At 38.9% G+C, this 25,819-nt stretch overlaps 1 protein-coding gene and 2 pseudogenes across 2 annotated transcripts in view; all 3 read right to left on the bottom strand.

Moving 5' to 3' along the window:
• The window catches only part of LDAH (lipid droplet associated hydrolase), a 105,475-nt gene that overhangs the window by 39,655 nt on the left and 40,001 nt on the right, over positions 1-25,819 (bottom strand). The gene's annotated exons all lie outside the window — the stretch shown is intronic.
• LOC136792202 (nuclear pore complex protein Nup88 pseudogene) lies at positions 2,592-4,113 on the bottom strand (annotated as a pseudogene).
• On the bottom strand, positions 4,160-5,898 carry LOC136792201 (nuclear pore complex protein Nup88-like; annotated as a pseudogene).

Genomic DNA, 25,819 nt, shown 5'->3' with positions numbered 1-25,819 from the left:
CCACCCACTGCCTTCTCAGCCCTCAAGTGACCTGGGTAGGATATAAGGATGTCCCTTAAGTTGCTGGGGTTAATTTTCAGGGTGAGGAGGAAATCAGATTCCTAGATAAATTCCTGATTGTGACAGCAACTCACAATCCCTTTGAAGGATTGCTGAAAGTAGAAATGAGTGTACCATTTTAGTAGTTATACCAACTTGACTAATGATGCCAAAAGAGAATAAAGCTACATAAAAGACTCCATTTCTAGTCAGAATTTCTTTTATTGATTATATGTGGAGACAGTTCACTTCTGAAAAGCTCCTCTATTCCTTAATCTTACCAGACAAAGATAATCTTTAATAGGACCAAATATATTTTTAGCAATTGATTCAACCTCAATAAAGTGTAGGCCAGGGACAAAGGAAGCTGGGAATCTCTACCTATGTGGGAAAATGTTTAAGGACAAAAATATCATTTCAACTCAATTCATCAGAATATCATGAAATATATTTTAATAATACACCAGATGAAAAGAGCATCGCTAAAACATTTAAAATTTACCATTATTTACCATATTAATATTTTAAAAATTAATATATAAAAATAATTTATATGGGGATCAGAAAAGTCAAAATAGTCAAGTATAATCCATATTAATAATAGGATAACATAAATGGAACAGCTCATCAATGTTAGCAGATCGTAGAACAGGAAATGAGAATGTACACATGATTTTACTTTAAAAAAATCTTCTAAATTGTTAAGTATAACATACAGAAAAGCATATAAAACATAAATGTTCTATTTAACAAATAATTTATAAAATGAACAGCTGTGTGGGTCAAGAAACAAGACATTGGCAGCATGGCATCTTCCCACCACAACCCCTTCCTCTGCTCACGTCTTAAGTAATCTTTATCCTGACTTCCTTACTTTTCTTTATATCAATACTTATTCCTTAATACTACAATCACTTCCTTATTTTGCTTTATATTAATGCTTATCATCCTGCTATAGACTGAACTGTGTCACTCCCAAATTGATATGACGAAGCCCTAACTCCCAAGGTGACTGCATGTAGAGAGAGGTAATTCTGGTTATATAAGGTCATAAGAGTGGGGCCCTAATGGATAGGATTAGTATCCTTATAAGGACAGACACCTGAGAGGTTACTCTCATCCCAAGAACACACAGAGAAGAGGTCTGGTGTACACACAGACAGAAGGTGGCCATCTACAAGCCAGGAAGAAGTTTCACTGGAAACTGACCATCCTGGCATGCTGATCTTAGACTCTCAATCTCTAGAACTGTGAGAAAATAAATGTCAGTTGTTTAAGCCACCCAGTCTACGGTATTTTGAGCAGACTAATACCTATCCCTTAATACCATAGTTAATTTTTGTCTGTTAATGAACATTTTTTTTTTTTTTTTTTTTTTTCGGTACGCGGGCCTCTCAGTGTTGTGGCCTCTCCCGTTGCGGAGCACAGGCTCCGGAAGCGCAGGCTCAGTGGCCATGGCTCACGGGCCCAGCTGCTCCGCGGCATGTGGGATCCTCCCGGACCGGGGCACGAACCCACGTCCCCTGCATCGGCAAGCGGACTCTCAACCACTGCACCACCAGGGAAGCCCCCTGTTAATGAACTTTATATAAATGTAATCATGCAGTATGTTTTTGTATTTTACTTGCTTCACTCAACGTTGTTTATAACATCCAAGCATGCTGATACATGTAGCAACAGCTCATTATCTTTGCTATACAGTTATCCACTGTAAGACCATAACACAATTTATTTTACTGACAGATATTTGTGTTATTACAAATATGCTGTTATAATATTTTTACACACATCTCTTGTGCATGTGTGCATGTATTTCTGTTGACGATATCACCTCGAAGTAGAAATATGGGGTCATATGGTTGCACACATGCAGCTTTAATAGGTAGTTCCAAATTTTTTTTTTGAATTTTATCTATTTTTTTATACAGCAGGTTCTTATTAGTTATCCATTTTATACATATTAGTGTATATATGTCAATCCCAATTTCCCAAATAGTTTTTCAAAGTACTTATACCAATTTACTCCCCTACCATCAGACATGAGGATTCGTATCGTTACATTTCCTCACATTTGGTACTGGCAAACTTTGTAATTATAATTGTAATCGACTAACCTGGTGTTTAGAGGTATTTCATTGTGGCTCTAATTTGTGTTTCTCTGATGACTGATAAGGCTTTTATATGCTTTTTGGACATTTTCTATATATCCTTTGCAAATATTTAAGTCTCACATTTTTCTATTAGACTTATTTTTTATTGATTTGTAGAAGTTGCTTTTTATTTTAGATTCCAGTCCTTTGTCATGTTGCAATTCTTGGTTTGCCTGTTAAACCCTTATTCTTTTAAAATTTTTCTTAAGGGAGATAAGTTCTTAAGTTTGATACAGTTGAATTTAAGTCTTTTCTCTTACAGTTATTGTTCTTTGTCTCTAGTTTAAGAAATTCTAGAAGATATTATTTTCTCATGCTACCTCTTATCTGTTCTACAGTGTGGATTTAAGCCTTGGGCTGTGTTTAACTTCAGCTGTGAGTCTGTTCCTTTGATTTCAGGCATCAGTGATTTGCCATTGCTCTTATGTACTTACATTCCTCCTTCTGGATGAACTTGATGCCCTTTTCCTGGTAGGACCTGATAGTAAAGGCGGGGTGTTGTGGACTCAGTCTCTTTTTCACCTTCCACTGTTAACAGTCCTTTTTCATAGTAACCTATTTGATGGCACTGACCAAATGTTAAAGTTGATCAGGTAACACCTGTCATCCTGCCTTCATGTCTGTCTCACTAATAGACAACAGGGATTTGAGGGTGAAAACTGTGGAGGACTCTTCTTTCTAATCATGATATCTTCTTGTTCTTCCTTGGTCATATCTATCAGCTATGTGCTTAGCCATTTCCTGCAGACTTTTCCTTTTCTCTCAACAGTATCTGAGATATTTTCGTTTTTTTTTTTTTTTTTTTTTTTTCGGTCACGGTAATTTGATCTCTACTAGATCTCCTCCTCTGTCACATAAGTAAGAATGTACTGTTCCCTGTGGCCTTGATGATCTCGGAGAGCAGGGAGGCACAGCTTTTTCAGATGATTTTTAAAATGCTGGGTTGGTAACAACACATGGCAAAGTGCTCATAATGTGCTTTTTGAATGAATGCTGAGTTTCAGCCAGAATATGGGAGTTTCTGCCACCTTGGCATCTTCTCAAGCACAAAGCAGAGGCGATGCTGCATGGACCGTGCTTAACAGAGGCCTTTGGGGCCTTTATAGGGCATTCGTGAGCGCTTGTGATGCAGATCGCTGTGGGCTCCGGAATGTCAGGGGTGATCCAGGATCTTCCAGTCAGAGCCAGCTGCCTGTATTGCAATGGGTTTATACAAAGGTTATATATAAAGATTCACACAAAGGTTACAGGATCTCTGGGAAGTCTGACTGGATAAGAAAAGTCAGTTAGGGCTTCCCTGGTGGCGCAGTGGTTGAGAATCCGCCTGCCGATGCAGGGGTCACGGGTTCGTGCCCTGGTCCGGGAAGATCCCACATGCCGCGGAGCAACTAAGCCCGTGAGCCATGGCCGCTGCGCCTGCGCGTCCGGAGCCTGTGCTCCGCAACGGGAGAGGCCACAGCAGTGAGAGGCCCGCATACCGCAAAAAAAAAAAAAAGAAAAGAAAAGTCAGTTAAAGGAATCATTCTCCCTGGATGCCAATTTCAGTGTGAACTCTAACTCAATGCATTTGTCTTGTTTTTTTACTCTTATTTTTATTTTATTTTTGGCTGCGTTGCGTCTTCGTTGCTGTGCATGGGCTTTCTCTAGTTGCGGCGAGAGGGAGTTACTCTTTGTTGTGGTGCGTGGGCTTCTCATCGTGGTGGCTTCTCTTGTTGCAAAGCACGGGCTCTAGGCATGTGGGCTTCAGTAGTTGCAGCATGGGGGCTCAGTAGTTGTGGCAGGCAGGTCCTAGAGCATGCAGGCTTCAGTACTGGTGGCTCATGGGCTCTAGAGCGCAGGCTCAGTAGTTGTGGCGCACGGGCTTAGTTGCTCCGTGGCACGAGGGATCTTCCCGGACCAGGGATCGAACCCACGTCCCCTGCATCTGCAGGGGGATTCTTAACTACTGCACCACCAGGGAAGTCCCTAACTCAATGCATTTGACAGGAGGAATGAAATAAGCTTCGGGATCCTGGGACTTTTGATACTTGGTCACCTCCTTCTTCCCCTTCTAGCATAACACAGGGACAGAGCATCCCTGATTCATCAGTAATGACTATGGTGTTGAGGACACAGGGTAAGCAGAGTATGTGGCATGAGCATCCTAACTATAGTTACCTTCAGTCTTGGGAAGAATAAGTAAGGAACCTGATAGCTTCCCGATGTCTCCAGGACTCTTGAACAGGTCTCCGCATTCTCGTATTCCATATACAGTGGGTATGCTACTGCTTCACCTTTGCCTTTTCTGTCCAAAGATATTCTTCAGGACTGCTCCCAATGGCTCAAAGTCAAACAGGGCTGCTGTCTCTCTTAGAGATATGGAATATACCCTTCAGACTGGCAAAAAATAAGAAATCTAACAATACCAAGTACTACTGATGTGGATCAACAAGAACTCTTAAACAATATGGCATTAATTATTAGCCTTTCTTCTTCTGTTTTCGAAAGTATGATCACTTTGGTGAGTGTCTGGAGCTCACATAGAAAGTAAATTTTATCATACTGTCTAATGTTAGCAGTTTAATGCAGGGATCTGGCATTTCACTTGGATACCAAATAGCACGCTTTAAGACTCTGAGGGGTAGAAACGATAAAAAAATCTTTTAGCAACTGGAGTGGTACTACAATTAACCACTGACTTTTATACGTTCAAGTTCAGATTTCTTCCTCTATCTCTTGACGTAATTCTAATATCATGAGTCCTTTAACTCCTGTAAGTGCTACCGATGTTCTGCTGGACTTAAGTCTTGAGAGATTTCAAACAGGGGTGGATTTGTATAAAGCAATCTTTGGTATTGAGAGAGGCAGGGTTTCTCACTGCCCTGCTGAGGCCTCCCAGCTGAAGCGCTAAGAAGGAGCTCCCTTCCCCACCCCACAGGAGGAGTTCTCCCTCGAGGCTGAAGAGCAGGTTTCGTGTTAGCAGCTGCAGTGGCAGCAAAGACAATGCTGGAGAAACTGACTCCTCAGCCTCAGCTGGGCTCTCCTCTGTCACTCCCACCTGGAGCTATAGGAACACGATACGCGATACATGGTAAGAAAGCCAGGTCGCCCACAGTTCACAGTCACTGCAGGATCCTTGGCAGCCAATGTTCTTCAATAATATCTCTAAAAGCTCGATGGCTCAGTCTTTCACTTTTTGGTTCATAATCTACCTGAAACTGATTTTTATGTGTGGTGTGAAATATGGGTCTAATTTATTTTTTTTCCATATGGAAACTCAATTGTTCCAGCACTATTAACTGCAAAGACTGCCCCTTTTCTGCTTTTCTGCAGTGACATTTCTGTTGTAAATCCTGTGTGTATGTGAATTGGTCCTTTCCAGGGTTCCATAATCTGTCCTACTGGCCTACTTTTCTAACTCTGTGCCAAGAGCACACGTCTTATTTACTAAAGCTTTATATTTTGATATTTGGTAGAGTAACTTAAACCCCATTTTCTTGTTCTTCAAAAATGCCTTGAGTATTTTTGGCTCTCTGCATTGGATACGGATATGAGTTTTATACGGATAAAACCCATATATGGATACTGAGTTTTATAAAATACCTTTTCTGTCCCTATTGAAATGATCGTATGATTTTTCTCCTTTCATTTATTAATGTGGTAAACTATCAGTTGATTTTCTAATGTGAAACTAACTTTCCATTTTTGGGGATAGACCCACCTTGGTCATGATACATCCTTCTCATGCTACTGTATTACTATATTTGGTTTCCTAATACTTTGTGTAGGACTTTTTCATGTAGATGAGTAAGCCTGGCCTATAATTTGCTTTTCTTATATTATTTATTCCAGGTTTGCATATAAGGTTTTGTTAGTTTGAGAAAACAGAGTTGGAGACTATGGTTTCCGTTCCCATTATTCAGAGGATTTTGTAATGTAATAGAATGATTTATTCTCTGAATATTTGACAGAACTCACTAGTGAAGCCTAAAGTTTGGTTTTTTTGTTTTGTGTTGTTTTTATTTTGCCGCACCACACAGCTTATGGGGTCTTAGTTCTCCGACCAGGGATTGAACCCAGGCCACAGCAGTGACAGCGCCGAGTCCTAACCACTGGACCACCAAGGGAAATCTCTAGAGTTTTATTTTTAGAAAGATTTCACTATTGATTGATTCAATTTCTTTAAAGGCTTAGGACCATTCAGGCTTTCTATTTCTCCTTGAGAATCTGTTTTGATGTTATCTTTTTCTAGGGATTTATCCATTTCATTTAAACTTCCAAATTTATTGACATGAAGTTATTTATAATATCCTGCTATTATACTTCAATTTCTGGACCAGCAGTAGTGATATTACCTCTTTTATTCTATTATTGACTATTAGTACCTGATAGAGTAAACCTTTTATAATTATGAGGGAACTCTCTTCATCTCTAGTAATGTTGTTCCCTTAGGGCTTATTTTGTTTAATGTTAACATAGCTATACCAGCTTTCTTTTGGTTAGAATTTGCAAGATATACCCTTCCCACCCTTCTACTTTCTATAGCCTTATATTTAGAAGATAGTTGGATCATTATGTCTATCTAATCTGACAGTCTGTGTCTTTTAACATGACTAATACGTTTACTACATTTTCACTTTAAAAATGTCAATATTTTGGAGTTAAATCTAAAATCTTATTTTGTGCTTTCTAGTTTTTGTATCTCCTTACCCCATTTTTCTTCTTTCTTACCATTTTTTGCATGAGAAAGATATAAGTAATAAAAACATAAGTGACTGTAAATACTAAATAAAGAATTGAGTAAATGATATAACAATGAATAAAACATGTATGTTAGTAAGTCACAATAAATGCTTAATAATTTAAAAATAATTATATGACAATCTAAGGAATGAATAATTATAAAAATAAAATAATAATAAGTAATTAAGAGATGTATAATAATAGTAAATCTCAAGTCCTATGGTGGGGTAGGAAAGAAATAAGATAATGAAAAAAGACTAGGAATTGCTGGAAGTGGTGGTGTAGCTCTAAACAGGGTGTTTACAGAAGGCTTCAGTGAAAGGTGACATTTGTGCAAAGGCAGTTATGGAGTGGGCTGATGATATCTGGGAAAAGAGTTTTTCTGGGAGAGGGAGGAGCAAGTGCAAAGGCCAGAAAACAGAACCTAATTTGCGTGTTTGAGTAAAAAGCAACAAGTACAGTTGGAGCCGAGTATGTGAGAGGACAGCAGCTCAGGCTGCGGCAGCTGTGATCACAGGGGCAGCAGATGATGGACTGTCCAATAGGCCTCTGGTTTTCACTCTGAGTAACTGAAAAGCCTTTGAAGGGTTTTGAAAACAGGAGTGATATGTTTGACTTCCATCTTAATAGGATTACTCTGGTTATTGTATTGTTAATACTGTCCTTCTTAGAAGTACTATATCAATGAAATTTGACAAGATTTTTAAAAAAGTAAGAGTTAGAAATATTGGGAAGGTAAAATTACCATTATTTTCAGCTTATGTTTTAAACATTAACAAAATCTCATGTATAAAAATAATAGCTAAATACCACTGTAAAAAGAAATGTACTACACTTATATAAAGAAAACTTTAAAATCCAAAGGGACATTTGTACTTCCATTGCAAAAGAGATATAAATTCTCCCACAAAGTTAATCAATTCAGTTCATTCAATACCAATTAAAATACTAAAAAATGACCTTTATTTTGAAATTTGACAAATTATATTAATGTTCATCTGGAAAATGAAAGGCACTAAACCTAGAACTTCTGAAAAAGAAGAGAAAGAGGGGAGATTAGTTCTACTAAACATTACACATATTATGAAGCTACAGTAGTTAAAACTGTATGATCAGAAAAGGATCACACAGCTCAATAGAACCAAAAAGAGTCTAGAAACAGACCTGAACATATATGGGAATTAAGTTTATGATAAAGGTATCAGTGGAGAAAAAAAAAAAAAAGAGTTGTTCAATAAATGCAGTTGGGAAAACTGGAAAACAGAATTATTTAGAATAGCAAAAGACTGGAGATGAATGTCCATAATTAGGACTGGTTACATAAATTATGATATATCCATTTAATGGAATACTATGCTATAATGAACATTAGGCAGATTCGCATGTGCTGACAATGAGGGTGTCCAAATTCTGTTTCTTCTTGGAAACCAACTAGTTGGAATTATGAATAAAAGGGAATTAGCAAGCTTCAAAGAAGACATTCTAAGCCTTGGGGCTCATATGTTCTCTGAACTTTTTATTCTGAAAGGACAAAGGTAATTTTGCTTATTTTCAGGTTCTTCAACTATATCCTATAAGTGATACCTGGAAAATTAGAAGTCACTGAATAATTCAGTCTCCACTGACTAGAATTTAACTATTCAACTCTCAAACCTTCTGCATTTATAATGGCACCAGAGATGGTAAGAGAAAATATTCAGAACTAGGACTCTCAGGTCCTTCAGGAAAGTAAAACTAAATTATGTTCTATTGTACTCTGCTTATAAAAGCAGGAGAATATGCTAAAACACATTACAAGCACTTAAAAGGGGAAAGTTCGAAAGAAATGGTTTTTGTTTTTTGTCTTTTTTTTTCCTGGCCAATCCACAGTTAACCAGAACAATCAACTAATGAAAATAATCTGTTTTCCAAGAAGTCTGGTAATTGACTCCGGTATGGTAACTCATTGCTCATTTTAGTTTCAAGTTTATTCACTTCAAAATAATGGGCTTCCTTGTGTTTATTAAAATGTCCTAAAGGACTAAATGGTTAATACAGTTACTGTCATACTAAAAAATGTACCATACAGATTCCATACTAGTTATGTAACCCACAGTATCTAAGGAACTTCAGGCTGATCAAATCAGTTGGCAGAAAGAGGAAACAATCCGTTACTTTGTATAAACGATCCATTACTGTGACCTGTGTTAAACAAAACTGCATGCAAGGAAAAACTCTAAAAATACACGAGGAACTACAGGGTTACATTTGGTTGATCTATATCAATAATAAATTGAGAATTAAAGTGCACTCTGAAATCATGGGAATGTACTGAAACAATAAGGAAGTTCTAATGTGTAGTCTGAAGGCATCATTGCCTCTCAAAAATATAAGAAAACCAAAACAAAGATTGTTTATCACAACTAATAGTTGATGAAACTGGTTTTCCTCTCTTGCCTTTGGAGAGCAACAGTTATTACCTGTTGGGTGAAACTTATACTTTTCCTAGATACCATAACAATAATTTCAATGAAATTTATAGTCCAAATATGATAGGTTAAGGAACAGTAATAAGAATTTCTTTTATTCATATAAGACACCTACTGGCAAAAAAAATCACTGAGGTCAAGGAAGTATACCCAATTTTATAACACAGCTGTGCAGAGAAAGTTTCCAAGTCTGTGTACATGACAAAACGTTTTCTTATGTTACTGTCTCATTAAAGAAAGAACTTCTAGGCTGGCCAATTCATTCCACTCTAAGGAAACATTTTTATATATTTCACATTCTCATTTGAAATCTGAGTCAACTTTTGATAATGAAGAACAACCATGTTTTCTTGACGAGTACGGGAAAGCAAATATACACAGTGGGACTTTTTATACAGGGTACGTTTGGGGAACTGGAGACAGTAATTTGATGTTTATTTTTCCTGAATTTATTATTATTATTAATCATTTTCCAGAAAGGAAGTTAGGAAACAATTTGAAGTATAGCCATAAAGTAAGGAGTATGATGTTCAGGTGTGGTTTTTGTACAACCTGTTTCATTAAACAGGCATTTTATTTATTTTTTTTTTTATTTTATTTTTTTTTTGTGGTACGCGGGCCTCTCACTGTTGTGGCCTCTCCCGTTGTGGAGCGCAGGCTCCGGACGCACAGGCTCAGCGGCCATGGCTCACGGGCCCAGCCGCTCCGCGGCATGTGGGATCCTCCCGGACCGGGGCACGAACCCGTGTCCCCTGCATCGGCAGGCGAACTCTCCACCACTGCGCCACCAGGGAAGCCCAGGCATTTTATTTTTAAACAGAGTAAAATCTAAAAAATATCTTCAATACACTTACACTGTTCAGATAGCTTATTTTTCTGCGGTGCAGCAATGATGCCTGTATGTTATGACTAAATGAAGCCATGATAAACAGTACTTCAACATCTTTGAAAGAATGGCATCACTGCTACTTTCCCTATTTGCTTATCAGCTGAGCCCACCTGCTGCAGTAATGGCAGGGTACTTCCCTACTATAACAAGCTGAAAACAAGAAAACATAGCACATAGTTTTTCCTTTCGTATGACTGCCAACATCGTTAAGACATGTCAGAGAACATGCAATATAAACCAGGCAGCCTTCAAAGATAAAGCTGTTAGTAGTCAAAACGCAGACCTAGGAATAATCCTAGTTTAGTTTATCTCTTCTCCCCAAAAGGCCATGTTTTCCTCTCTTTAGGAGGAGACTATTCAGCTTATTTAATCATATGTATTCAGTTTATAAACTGCAAATTCCATTCTATTTTAATGATCAAGAGCTTGCTTTTTGAGATCTTATATTCTGTCTTAACAATTTCATACATTAGTAAGACAGGAATACGCCCCACAGTAGGGAACTGCTTAGAATAACAGTAGTAATGATAGCTTACTATCAGCCTAGTTCTAGGAACTAGACTGATGTACTTTATATACGTAATCTCATTTAATATGCATAACAACCTCATCAAGTAAGTTTCTCCATTCTATAGATGAGAAAAGTGAGGTTTAGCTACTAAGTGACAAAGATGAAGTATGGACCCAAGGAGGGTAGCTTCAGAGCCCATGCCATTAACCATTAACTACACCGTACACTTGCAGGCAAAAGAATTTCTTAATGATTATTATTGTTTGGTGACATACTTGCAGACAAACGAATTTCGTAATAATTATTGTTTGGTGACATAATTCCCTGTGGTTTAAACAACTGCTACCATTATTGTTAGAGAAAGGCCAATATTTCAATATTTACAAGTGTTTCAAATCATTCAGCTTCAGAAATGACGTTAAATCCTAAGAAGGAAGATCCTTCAAAATTGATACTGAAAAAAGATTATGCCACTTCAATAAGTTTTGCTTCAGATAGATGGCATTACGAAACGGACCCCTTTTTACCATTTCCCATTCATGTGAATTACACTCAGATCTTCTGGGGCAGAGATTTTTCTACACTTTAATTACCTGAAAGTAAAAAAAAAAAAAAAAAAAAAAAGCCATTTCATGCATTTAACCTACATGTCAGGGTTGCTAATTACAAGGAACGCTGCATATTTGCAGAGATATTTGCATATGATTACACTTAAATATTTGAAACATAGCTTCAAAATCTTCCTATAACTCATTCTTCTCAAGCTTCTGTCATTTTATACACTTCAGGTTTATTTTATTTTGAAAGCAAAATGCTCTTCTCCTCAGCTTAAAATCTCTTGTAATTGACTTCCTTTTGAGTCTTTCAGATTCAGAATCACTCAGAACTCAAACAGAGAATTAATGATGCTCCAGCTGCTCTGGAGTACAGCCGTCTCTTACAGAGCAACTGTTATTCCAAATTGAACAGCGCTTTCCAGGTAGCCTCACAATTCAGTGAGTGGTGACAATAACAAGTCCATCCTCATGTCTACAGCTCTGATATTCTCATGTAGCTACTATGGCCTTTGGCAACATCAGCTTTCTTTTGGTTAATAATGGCAAAGCTACACAGCATCTGAAAGAATAGCTTTGCTGTTCCAAAAACTGTTATTTGACAATCCCTTAAACGTGGAGCTGGAATACTCTGTGTGAGTCAGGAAGCAAGAAACATGAATTATCCGACAATAGGGTTGGGACTTTTCTAAGTTAGAAACTCCAGTCTTTAAAAGCTTAAGCCACTTGAGAGGGAAGAAGAGTCGTTCGTTGGGTTTATTGATGATTTGTTAGTTTGTTCATTTGTTCATTCATTAAAGATACATTGGCACCTACGATACACCAGATGCTGTGGTGAGTGCTGGAGACAAAATGGTGAAAGAGCCTCTGCTTTTAGAGAACTTAAAGTCAAATGGGAGAGGTATCTACAGTAACGCACGATAGGTACCATGCTAAGGGAAATATAGAGTACCACAGAAACATATAAAATGGGCACGAGAAACCTCTTATTCATCGTGGCGTATGTCAACTACAGATTGGCACTTGCCATTGGCACTTGCCATCTACCTCTACAAGGATTAAATCATGTGCTGCTGCAGCTGCTGACTTCCAACACCCCCTGAAAGGAGTTCAGGGTAGAGAGCAGAAATGAGGCCCTCTGTGCTCTGGGAAAAACTGGCAGAACAGGTCTATTTTCAGGAGCTAATTTTATGAGCCCAATTCTTGTATCTCCTCAAATCTAGAAAAGCACTAAAATCCTTCATGGTGACGGCTGCTCCTTGTGACTAGCAGTAACCTTCACACGACTAGCCGCAACCTTCTGCAAAACACATGTGCCTGATTGCATGTACCCCCCGTCACCAAAATCACATCTACACTGACCTTCCCCCCTACCTCTTTGGAGCAGTTTCTCGGAGCTCTCTGAGATGCTCTTTCCCGGACTATAGTCCTCATTTTGCCCCCAATAAAACTTAACTCACAACTCTCACGTTCTGCAATATTTTTAAGTTGGCACCTCGCAACCTTTGAAAAGGGCCATGGAAAGAGAAACTGTTTGACAAACATTCACTGAATATCCACACAAGCAAAGTGCTGACGACAGACCTCAGGGTTATCCAGGGAAATCAGTAAAAAAGATCCTTCCCTGTTTATCTTTGCTGAAAGACACTGTGAAATGTATACGCCTCAGTTCCATACACTAAAATACCACTTTCATTCCTGTATGAAGACCAGGCAAAGGTATCCATCACAGGGCTTCAGACTAGGGAGAGTGAGACAATGAAAGGGCCCATGGCAGAGATACACACGGGGTGCAGGCCAAAGCACCAGACAACAAGGTATTTCTGCCACAGAAGCTGTCCCAGTAAATACTCCTAGTTTCTCAGAAGTCAAAAGGAAGGCACTAAGTACGGCAAAGTATGTCCCATTTTATCTGACAGCAGGCAAATCCAACAGTTAGGGAAGCTAAGACCCCGTGAGATACAGATTAAAACTTGGGGAAAAAAAGCAGTTAACTCACAACAAAAAGTTAGGCCCAAATAACTGAAGAAAGTCCATAAACCCTAATACCAGCTGTGATAACGAAACAGGTAAGAATCTGTCCTCCTTTCAATTCAGGAAAAAATAAAGATGTATCAGAGATGTACATATCCTAACATACCTTTTCCCTCACGGGCCTCTGAAGGGGGTGCTTCCTCTCCCACCATCACCCAGACGCACCAGCTTCCTGGGGGTAGCACCCCTCCTGGGGCTGCCACGAGAAGTCCTAGGCTTAGCCCAATGCCGCACTAGCTCCTGAATCTTACCTCTGCCTCCCTGGGCTTCTGAGGCCTCGGCTTCTACAGAGCTCAGAGTGGCCAAACGCCCCTGGGGAGGTCCTCCCTGCCCTAACAGGACCGGCCTGCATGCCCGAGAGCCTTTAAACACCTCTGCCGACTGTCACGTTGCACTTGACATACAAATATGATAGTCACTAACTTATCAACTAAAAATGTCCCATGGTATCTGAAAATACTGTATGATGAAAATGGGAATCGTATACTCTGTTACCAGTTCAAATTTTAGCCACCAACTAAAAACATTCATTCACCTCAAAGGACCATGATATATTTAACTTACTCTCAAGTAGTTCAGAAAGAAATATTATATATATATACACACACACACACATATATATATAACTTATATGTATGTGTACACACATGTACACACACACACACACACACACACACACACACACACACTTACTCTCCCTACCCGCCTCATATATATGTTATGAGAGACAGAGATAGCAGTAGGGGGCCGAAGAGGGAGAGCAAATAACAGGTAAAATGAGGTAAAATATTAACAACAGTAAATCGGGATAAAGTGTATATGGTGTTCTATGTACTATTCTTATTCTTGCAACTCTTCTGTAAGTTTTAAGTTATTTCCACATAAAGTATTAAAAAATAAAGTACAGTCCACCACTGCCCTCTATCCCCCAGCCATGGCACTTCTAATCCCCATATCTTGCTCCATGTTTTATCAAGGCAGTCTCACCTTTGAACATATTAATTTTTATGTTTATTACCACCTCCCCTTAGCAGACTATGACCTCTGAAAGGTCAGAGCTTTTTTCCTGTTTTGATCATGGCTGCCTTCAAGTCCATACCAGGTGCTCAGTGACAGTGCAAGGACACAGCAAACTGAATAAATGAAAGTCAGGCTAAGGGGCAGGGTCTCCATGCTGACTGCCTCATCCAGTACCCCCAAGCAGCTCCTCCTCCAGAGCTGCACCTCGAGAATGGAGGTTTATTGCGTACAGAAGTTGAAGGAGAGAGCTTTCCAGGCACAGGGAATGGCTGGGGAAAAGGGCCAGCAATGGAAAGGAGGATTCAGTGAAAGCCCAACATGAATGCTGACACTCTCACAAGCAAACACCAGCCTCTTATGTTTCACTTAGATGATGCTGCTCTCAGGCAGGAGATCTGAAGATTTTAGGGGCAGAAACTGAATGGCTCTAGAGAAAGAACATATTAATAGTGACACTGGGAAACAACACCAAAAAAGAAAGTCAGGACCCCTGTCCCATGACCCTGCGGTGAAGCTGCCTCGCTGGCAAGGCCCACTCCCCACCACAAACCTCCGAGGATTTCCAATGCTTCATTCCTAAATGTGAATAGATAAAAAGGAATGTCAGACATCTGAGAAACCTTCTATTATAGATCAACGTAAGTAAAACGTGAAAATGAAAATTCAGAATAGAGACAGTGCAAGAATACAGCAGAACCCCCCAAATTTGCTTTCCTCAGAGAGAGAGGGAGAGAGAAATACCCATGAATAAAAAGGATTGTACAAAAAGGGAACAAGGAACAAGAAATTATCTTAGAGACTGTTTGTATGAAGGCTTGAAATCAAAAGTTTAATTAGGTGAATTCCAAGATTAGGCTGGGAAAAATATACATTTCTCATCGTATACAACTTTAAAAGAGAAGAGAAAGATGAACAATAGAAAATGAAATAAATCAAGAGAATCTTTTCTGGAGGTTTAACACATGAATAATCAGAAAACAAGTAGAAAAAAATACGAGAAAAGTTTTCAGTACGTAAGGATGCCAGTTTCCAGATTAAAAAGCATAAACAGTCCAAGGAGTATCATCACAAAATATAATGGAGATAAAGTGAAGATTCCAAAACTGTCCAGAGAAAAAGCAGGGCACATAAAGAACAAAAAACTCGAAATGGAATACTTCTCAGGGCAAAGCCTGAAGAACTGGAAGCTGGGCAGCAGTGGTAACGGTGGCCACGGGGAGTGGGCGTGGCCGGCTAGCCTACTGCAGAGCCATCTGCCTGCCAAGAACAATTAGAAAAGCTGGAGAAAGCATTTTTTTTTTAAAGTCTCTTTGGAAGCATCAAAGGCAGAGGAGATTTGAAGGGCCCAAATTCTAGAGAAAAAGGAAGCTTGGAGAGGTGTGCTGAAACAGTTCTTCTCCGTTATTTACCAATTGGCAAGCAATGGCTATAAGGCCAAGAAGCTGAAGTTTCTGAAAATCTTCTGTGGCTCAAGGGTCAAAACTTGGGCGTTTGGTGCCCATTAAAGAGAAGGCACCTGGGCTCTCAGTGGGAACTACTAAAGGGTTACCCCTTAGAAGCAGTGATGAACCAGGCCTCACAAAGATAGTTTTGATTCAGTCCAATTCCTTATCACATTAAAGTGACCGATCCTCACTACAACTGCTAGTCAAAAGCAAAGGTAAATCCTCTCTGGAGGAAGACAGAAGCCTCGTATTGTCTTAATAATTTTTCATATATAATGACAGGTTTTCAATTTAAAAAGAACCTTACCAAGCAGTGATGGTTTACTTTCTGTGTCAACTTGACTGGGCCGTGGGATTAGCAGACATTTGGTCAAACGTTATTCTGGGTGTGTCTGAGAGGATGTCTTGGATGAGATTAACACTTGAATCAGTAGAGCTAGTAAAGAAGACCGTCCCCCCCAGTGTTAGTGCACCTCATCCAATCAGTTGAAGGTCTGAATAAAACAGAAAGGTTGAGTAAGAGAGAATCCCTTCCGCTGACTGCCTTTGAGCTGGGACACTGTTTTTTTTCCCCTGCCTTTCGACTCCAGCTGAAATACTGACTCTTCCTGGGTCTCAAGTTGGCCTGCTTGTGGACTAGAACTTACACCATCGACGCTCCTGGGTCGCCAGTTTACTGACTACAGACCCTGCCTTTGTCAGCCTCCATAACTGTGTTAGCCAATTCCTTATAGTTAGTCACTTTCTATGTATACACACATCCTGTTGGCTCTGTTTCTCTGGAGAACCCTGACTAATAAACAAACATAGTGAGGGACAAAGCAACATGACCAAAAACAAAGAAGGAGAAAGCAGAAAAGAAATGTAACTACAAGAGGCTTAGACACTAGAATTATCACTTATGGTTTTCATTTATTTTTATTTCAAATATGTCACCTCTGAATTTTATTTTTTAAGAGTAAAACTGTACTTTAAAAAATGGTTGACAGTACAAAGGAGAATAAAGTCAGACATGAACTTCAAAATAACTGTGATTAATATGATCAAGAAATTAAATGACAAGGGCTTCCCTGGTGGCACATTAGTTAAGAGTCTGCCTGCCAATGCAGGGGACACGGGTTCGAGCCCTGCTCCAGGAGGATCCCACACGTCGTGGAGCAGCTTAGCCTGTGAGCCACAGCTACTGAGCCTGAGCTCTAGAGCCCGCAAGCCACAACTACTGAGCCCGCGTGCCAGAACTACTGAAGCCCGTGCGCTTAGAGCCCATGCTCTGCAACAAGAGAAGCCACTGCAGTGAGAAGCCCGCGCACCACAGCAGAGCAGCCCGTGCTCACTGCAACTAGAGAAAGCCCATGCACAGCAATGAAGACGTAATACAGCCAAAAATAAATAAATTTTAAAAAAAGAAATTAAATGATGAGATGTAGAATTTTAGGAAATGGTTAACTATATATAATAATAATAAAATGGAAAGTCTATAAGCAAAAAATAGAATGAATGAAATTGAGAATTCAACAGATGGGTTTAAAAGGAGTTTATACAGAGCTGAGGTGAGGGTTAGTGAACTGGAAAATAGGACAGAATAACCAGATTGAAGCAGGGAGAGAAAAAACGAGTTATTGTGTGAAAGTTACACCTTAATTTTAAAAAAGAAAAGCTCAAAGATCTAATAGGGAGAATCATATAAATATGCAATGTCTGTAATACAAGGTAGAATTTTGAGAAAAAGGGTTATAAAGGAAGGACAGTAAAAATAACTGGGAAGAATCAGGAACGAGTTCACACAGAAGTTTGCACTGAGATGACTTGAAAAGGTGGATAGACGCCATCTGTTAGGTGGTGGTGGGAAAAACAGAAAGGAAGTGGACAAGAAATAATAACAGTTAGGAGGAGTATCACGTATGTACAGGGCAGGCGTAGGGACTAGGACCGAAGGGGACAAGTTGAGGCCATCTCCCTCAGAGGACCTTGAGGAGAACTCCCCTGGCACCCAGATAATCAGAATCGTCCCTAAGATTTTATGAAATCACTTCTGAATCACTATCGATCAACATTTGTGTAATATTACTGAAGTCCTAGAACCTTTCTCCTCTGCAATACGCACAAGAAACTCCTCAGCACTTTTCTGAAGGTAGTAGGTTAAGAAAGAGGAAAAGGCTGAATCTCTAACTCTCAGTTTGGCTTCTACAGAAGCTCCCACAACTGTACTGGTGAGGAGATAAAATTATTTGTTGAAATGGAGTTTCTGGACTGTCTGCAGACTTCATTCATGCATGTTTCCTCTGGTCTCTGTATGACTGATAATGGGAAATGATTTACTGTCTGGTTTCTGAGGAACAGGTTGTCAGAAATGACGCTGGCTTCAGTCTTTATCTGTTTGTCAGTATACCTCCCTGATACCTGATAATCTGGCTTCTTCCCAACCAAACACAATTGGTCTGAACTGGCTCGGAATGTAAGATCTCGAGGCAACCACATTTCATTCTTGTGAAGCATCTTTCATTTAGTGCCTGCTAGGCTTTTTCCAGTTCAGGGAATTTTTTGTGGCCTACATTGCATATTGTTCACAGATTTTCCATACTAGCAAGTAGGGAGGGTAAAACAGCCTCATGCACACAGGGTAGCCATGTTAAAGAGTCTTTTCCTTCCTTAAAGATCATATTCATAGCTCTCATCTCCACAAACTGATAGGCCTGAAAAGAATCTTCTGGCTGGAATCAACAATAGCCACAAAAAAACAATTTCACAGAATTCTGCTCATCTGTTTCTACTTTCTTCTATGTTATCTCTTTTCTGACTTCTGTGCTCCATCCATTGAGGCTCTGAGAATTTGCTCTTCTGTGAACATCCAGTTCACTGGCTTAACAAGGTCTAAATGTAGCAAGGCACAAGCTATATTTTTCAGACCTGTATCCATCCAACTGCCAGGTTATTCACAAAGACAACATCTCTGCCTTAGCATGGGCCACTCATTCACTCACACCCCAGACCCTCTTGAAGTCCTAGCCACTATGAAACTTGTAGTCCAATGAGATCTGAATAAGGTCTGCTTCACCCTAGCAGTAGGATGAATGATGACGCTAATCCCAACCTGTGGTTTTGTTATCACATTCAAATAACGATCGTGAGGCAGGCCATCAAAATATATACCTAACGACAACCCAAATTATTTTGTGAAGGCGGGGAAGGCAGGGTTTATAAAAAATTGCAAGGCAGGGGAAAAGCCTCGCTAATTGAGTAGAGTAGGATGAGTTAAAAGGCTAGGATGGCTGCTACTGCCGAAGATGCTGCTACCGACCAAGGGCCACAGCTGGTCTCAGGGGCGGCTTTTCCTGCAGAGAAACCATGAAGCCGACATTACATTTACCCTTTTACTTTCCCCTTGTGATTCTCGTCTCTTGCTGTGTAACAAGTTACTGAAAACTTTCTCTCTCCTGAACCAACTTTCTGTTATGAAGTCATAAAATCAAACTGCTTTTTAAAAAAGGAAAGAAAAATACATAACCATTAAATCATTATAAAATATATGCCATTGAAAGAAATTTTAAGGCCAAAAATTAAATAGAAAAAAATCACTCCAAAACTCACCACTCAAACATAACCACTGTATTCATTTTGGTCATTTTATTTTCAAGCTTTTAAATGTATGTTTTCTTTGACATATAGTCGTACTCTATATTCTCTTTATATTTTAACATCCTTAATATTCTACAATTAACTTTCATGTATTACAATGTCTTCTGAAAATATAATCTTAATAGTTGCAAGTTCCATATTCAAACTTTCCTTTAGAGTTGGACATTAGGATGTTTACAATTTTTTGATACAATAAATAATGTTTGAACACAAATGTGTTCTTTATTTTTGAGATTAGTTTCTTAATGTAGATTCCAAAGAAAAGAATTAGTAGGTGCAAAGGCTATGAACACTTTTTATAGGAACTATTTTTTTTCCGGTAACACATGATCATTGTAAAAGAGTAGAAACAATGTAGAGTCTCCACCTCCTATATATATACCCTTACCTCTAACCCCCAGAGATAACCACTGTGAGCCACCTGGTGTTTACCTGTTCAGACTTTCTAAAAATGCATAAAGAAGTATATGCATACAACACTGAACTTTTTCAGTTAATAGGCAGACATTATTAAGACACTAACTACTAACTATTAAGACACTACTTTATTAAGCACTGTGTCATACATTGTGCTAAGTACACATTTTTTGATAGACTTTATTATCTAGCTCTTCTTCAGTGAATTATCTGTTCATGTCCTTTGCACCTTTATCTGAGAAGCTGCTGTTCTTTTTACTGATGTCCACAAATTCTTTATAATTAGAAATTAACTTTTAGCCTAGTGGCTAAGAACATGGACTTTGGAGCCAAACAAATGTGGATTCAAATCCCAGCACAGTCCCTTATTAGTTGTCTACTTGAACAAGTTACTTCTGTCCTTCTAAGTCTCAGTTTCCTCATGCATAAAATGGGAAAAGAATAAACCCCTTCAAGAGTTGTTGAAAGAATAAGGTCCTTAAATTAGAATTATAGTCATATAATAAATAATAATTATAGTAAAACAGTTAATAATAATTTAACCTTTAATTATGCTAAATATCTATAAGGGAATTAAGTATCTTAAATACACCCTAATAAATAATCGTGCAAAAGCATCCCACATTTTCCTTATTAAATAAAGACAAAATTGAAAGGGGTATTGCATTATCCTCTCTGGTCTAAGCATGAAAACTCAAGGAACAAATTAATTACTTTTAAAATCATGAACTCTTACATCAAATTTCTTTGTAACAAATTATTCTCAGACCCACTGGTACCTTTCTTTAAACAATTTCACATTCTGTTTTAAGAGGCTACTTGGTGTTTTATAAAAGCAATTTGTGGTAAGTATGTTATGTCTCTCTGGATACTACAGCAATCCTCAAAGGCACATTTACTTTTTTTTTTTTACTGCTTTCCCCACCTTCCTGAAATTTACAAATATATTAACTTTTATAATTGGAAAGAAAAGCCTCTAATTTAAAGAAAGATCTCACAAACCAATTGTAAAAAGACATTCTGGTGACTAAGAAAATCTGAATATGAACTGTATTAGATAATATCAAAGAATTACCATTAATTTTGCTAGGTGTGATAATGACATGGTAGTTATATAAGAAAAAGTCCTTTTTAAAAGATGCACAATGAAGTTTTTAAGGGTGAAATATTATGAGGGCTCTAATTTACCTGGAAGTATTTGAGGGAAAAAAAATGAGGTAAAGATAAAATATTAGTAGCTATGTTAATCTAGATAACGGGTGTCTGGGAGATTCATTATACAATTATTTTTTTTTCTGTTTGAAACTTTTCATAATAAAAATTTTAAATGTTCAATTAAAAAAGATGTCCCTTCTTCCTTTCCATTGATATTAGCTTAGATAGCTATATTCATGCTTCTGTCAAGATGGGTTGCAACTGAAGACATATACCTTAAACTGCTTAAACACCTCTCCCAGGCTATACCTAAGCTTCACCCTTACAAGCCGGGGTACCAGTGATCATCTAAAAGCCCACTTCTGTCATCAGGAGAATATTCTCAAAATTTGTTACAATGTCACATACACAACTACTTCAGTGCCTAAACACAAAAATACCGACACTGCAGTTTGCTGGAATGCAGAGGGCCCCTACAAAACTTAAGATTAAGAACTTGCCCATAAAAGAGCAGGGCTTAAATCAGCTTCCACTGACAGACCTCTGCTACCTTGCTGCTTAAATCTTGGATCTTAAGACTTCAAAGAAATGAGAATGAAATATATGGTCCCATCCCAGGCTTGAATTATGGAAATGAGAAAATACATCTTAGTAGTGCTGTTTCCCTGTATCAACATCTTTACTCAAGGGGGCTCACTGTGCTTGTGGATAAGGTCATAGGTGCAAAGAGCTAGAATACATGAAATATAGAAAAGAAGATCTTTCTTTTAGAGAACTTGATAAGTATTCCTCCTGCTTCCAAGGAATGATATGAGAAGACAGAGATGACATGTATGGAAAGACCGAGAACAGATTTAATTGTCCATAACATCTCAGAATATTCTACGTTCCAAGCTTTTGGAAAAAGTTCTAGTTCTCAAACTAGAGCATGCATCAGAATCACCTCGAGTACTTGTTAAAACACTGACTGGTGGGCTTCCCTGGTGGCGCAGTGGTTGAGAGTCCGCCTGCCGATGCAGGGGACATGGGTTCGTGCCCTGGTCCGGGAAGATCCCACATGCCGCGGAGCGGCTGGGCCCGTGAGCCATGGCCGCTGAGCCTGCGCGTCTGGAGCCTGTGCTCTGCAACGGGAGGGGCCACAACAGTGAGAGACCTGCGTACCGCAAAAAAACCCCAAAAAACAAAAAACACTGACTGGTGAGTCTCAGCCCTAGAGTTTAAGATTCTTAAGCCTGGGTGCAGCCCAATAATCTGTGTTTCTAACAAGGTCCCAGGTGATGCTGATACTGGTTTGAGAACTACTGGCTCGGATATATGAATCAAATACCTTATGTCATCAAGTATACTCTACTCACAACTACTCCTGGGCCAGGAAGAGGTGGTGATAAAATATGTTTAGGCAGTAAATGTAAGGCTTTCTCTGGCTAGTAGCCACTTCACATCATTTGTCCTACCTGTCCCTTTAAACACATCTCACTAACTCCCAATATTTACTGGACCTCTGAGAGCATGGGGGGAATTTTCCATATCTAACAGTCTATCACGGATACACATATATTAAAATGGCTCAATATTTAAATCTGAAAAGTGTTCAGAAATTCTCACATGAAATGCATTAGATAAAGTACTAAGTATTAACATGCATGAAGAACGTTCTATTATAAACCACTGTTTTCATTTTCTTGCAGCTTTCCAAAAAATTAGCCCTTTGTGGTGAAATTTTCCATGCTTGGTTTCAGCCCAAAGGTGATTTTTTTTTTTTTTTTGCAAAGTTTGAGAAAAATATATTAAATAGTTTTTGAGTTATGAAAAATGAAAAAAGCCCACACAATTTTTCCACTTTCAAAGCAATTTCAGGATCTTTTTTTCATATGCAGATAACTAAAAAATGGCTGAAGTTGAAAAGTTGAAACTTTCCATGTGTCTACTTTTCAATAAGGTAGTCTGTGGGCAATTCGGAAAAGATAATGTGTGTGTGTGTGTGTGTGTGTGTGTGTGTGTGCACATAAACAGATAACATATATATATTTAAATAAATGTATAAGTGATTAGAAAAATAGCATTTCATCATATTCAGTACAAACTTTCCTCAGAACAGGGGATTTGTTGTTTTCTGAAATGAAGAGTCTTTCACAAACCAGAGTGGTCCTCGACTGCCTGACACCTGTGGTTTTCACACACTGGGGTTCACTAATGGGTTATGCAGACACAACTGTAGACTATTGCGCACTGTGTTTGCACAATCTTCCAGTTCCCTTCACATTCGAATCTTCCTTCTGCCCCAGCTCAATTCTAGGATTCTGATTCGCTGTCTTCGGAGTTTAATTTCTGCCCTTGGTCCATACCTCACTACCAGCTCCCTTGATCCTCTATGCTCCAGACACTCAAGACATGTTCTCGTTTCTCCCAGTTCCCTCTGACCTCCCCAGAAAGCATTCACTCACTAACTGCTAAAACCCTCCTTATGTATTTGAAGACCTCAAATCTTAAAGAAATAACAGTAGAAACCTTAAGTGTAGGTTAAATAGGTTTTGATGGTTTGTCAAAGTAACTTGCTCTAATTATTTATAATCGTAACCTTCCTAACTAACTCACCTGAAGGTTGATGATGGAAAAGTTAGAGAACAGAACAGAGAGTCCTAGTTCTGCCATTTACTTAGCTAACTGACATATGGATAAGACACATAACTCCTTGGAACTTCGGTCTCATCTGTAAAATGGGAAAAAATCAGGTTGTTAAATAACCTTGTTACATATGAACACGTTTTGTAAATTTCAAATGCATGTACACCTGTTAGTGATGACAATGACCTCAATATTTAACTGTTTCAGGTTTCTGGGCTCAAATGAAGAACCAAATATAAGGCACCAAAACACTTTTGCAAGGATGTGAAGATTAAGAAAAATCCAATTTTCCTGGTTTTCAAGTGTGCAGGCTTAAAGGACAAAGAGAAGGAAATCTGCTCCGATAAACATTTCTATTTCTTTTCCGTTTTCAGCATCTCTCTCTCTGCATGGGTTATTCCCCCCAGCATATGCTAAATTCTCTCCCACTTACAGGGAAAAGATGTTCCCTTGACCAGCTTCTTCCTTAAGTTATCTTCTTGTCTTCTCCCCTTCACTGGCCAATTCCTGGATCACCTAACTTCCTGCAAGCTCCTTCTCCCATTATTTCACTAAAAATGTTATCTTCCAGGCCATTGATGGCCTTCCGATTACCAATACCTGTTGGCAGACCTGGTTATGTGACTTGCTGTGTCCAATGCAGTATGAAGAGTGACACATGTCACTTCTTCCAGGCAGAGGTTTTAAAATGCTGCATGTAGTTCACTATTTCCTTTTTATTCTCTGCCACGAGACTGGAATATTCCAGACAGAGGCTATTCCATCAATCTGGGTTCTGGAATAAGAGTGCATGGAGAGAACTACACAAGGGCAGCCTACCCTCACAGGACTTATATCACGAGCGTTAAACAAATCTTTGTCGTTAAAAGCCACTGACACTGTGTTACCGTGGCACAGTCTACTGCATCTTGACTAATCCACTAGTTGCAACCCACTGAAGTGAATTCAGGAGCCACTAATAGACTGCAGCCAACAGCGTGGAAAATTATGATACCTTTTTCTCTGCTTCCTCCTCTTCATCCTCCTTTCCACCAAATAAAGTCACTCCCCTAATATACATCTATGACCTATTTCTTTTCTCTCTTACCAATTTCCCTGGGCAAATCCCACATATTGTCTTCATGATTTCTCATTTGGACTAGCAAACTTGCCTGTCACTCGGTTGTTCACTTTTTACTCTACACTCTCTCTCCATTTTATTTTCCTTTTCAACGAGACATTAATTTACCCAATGAATGACTATTATTATCACAGATCCTTCAGTGGCTCCTTGCTGTCCAGAGAACAGCGCAAACTCTCTTGCCTTTCCACTCTATCAGTCTAGGTTCTGCTGTCCCACTGCTCCCTTCACACACACTGTGCTGCATCCAAACCCAGCCACCCACAGCTCTCTTCACGAGCCCAGTGGTAAAGCCCATTTCTCTTCTCTTCATACATTTCCTACTGCTTAGAAGGCATAGCAACCCCCACCCCGCCCAAAAGCCCCATCAAATTCTGTAAATACTTTAAAATACATACTAGCTCTTTAATGATGCTTTTTTTGATCTTCCCAGTTAGAAGCCACCTCTCTTTTTAAAACACTCAGAGCCCCACGGTACTTCCTCATTTTGCCTTTGGCTCCTTATCAGTTCATCTAGGGACAGGACTCTGACAGCAGTTACTCTGACAAATGAATGATCTCCTATTCTCCCCCCACCTCCGGATTATCTTGACTGTTGAACACAACTTAGTGACGTCATATAAATGTTTCTCACAAGCATGTCTAACTTTGCAGATACGCAGGTTCATCAGAATAGTGTAAGTACACCACAGGCTCAATGGTCTCATTACTTCCAGAATATCTGAATTTTTTTTCTTCCTAATTTAGATGAGATGTACTCCTGATTCAACACATACATGATCTAACATACTATTTTGACTCGTTCGGTAAAGTTTTTCAAGCTTTTCAGCTGTACTCGTGGTGCGTTTTGAGTCTCTAAAATTCTGAGTATGTACAACACCACTGGGGATCTGAAAAGAAACAAAAGAATGTGTTTTTTTTTTATTGCTCTGAACAATAACAAAATCCATTTACTTAATTCTGTCAATTTTACTCTCGTATCTTCATTTAAGATGTGTTCATTCTTACTTGAGACAAAATTCCAACATGGTTAT

Source organism: Kogia breviceps, chromosome 11 (assembly GCF_026419965.1).
Source record: "Kogia breviceps isolate mKogBre1 chromosome 11, mKogBre1 haplotype 1, whole genome shotgun sequence".
Classification (NCBI taxonomy): Eukaryota; Metazoa; Chordata; class Mammalia; order Artiodactyla; family Physeteridae; genus Kogia; species Kogia breviceps.
The sequence above is the reverse complement of the archived record's forward strand: the minus strand, read 5'-3'. Positions and strand labels throughout refer to the sequence as shown.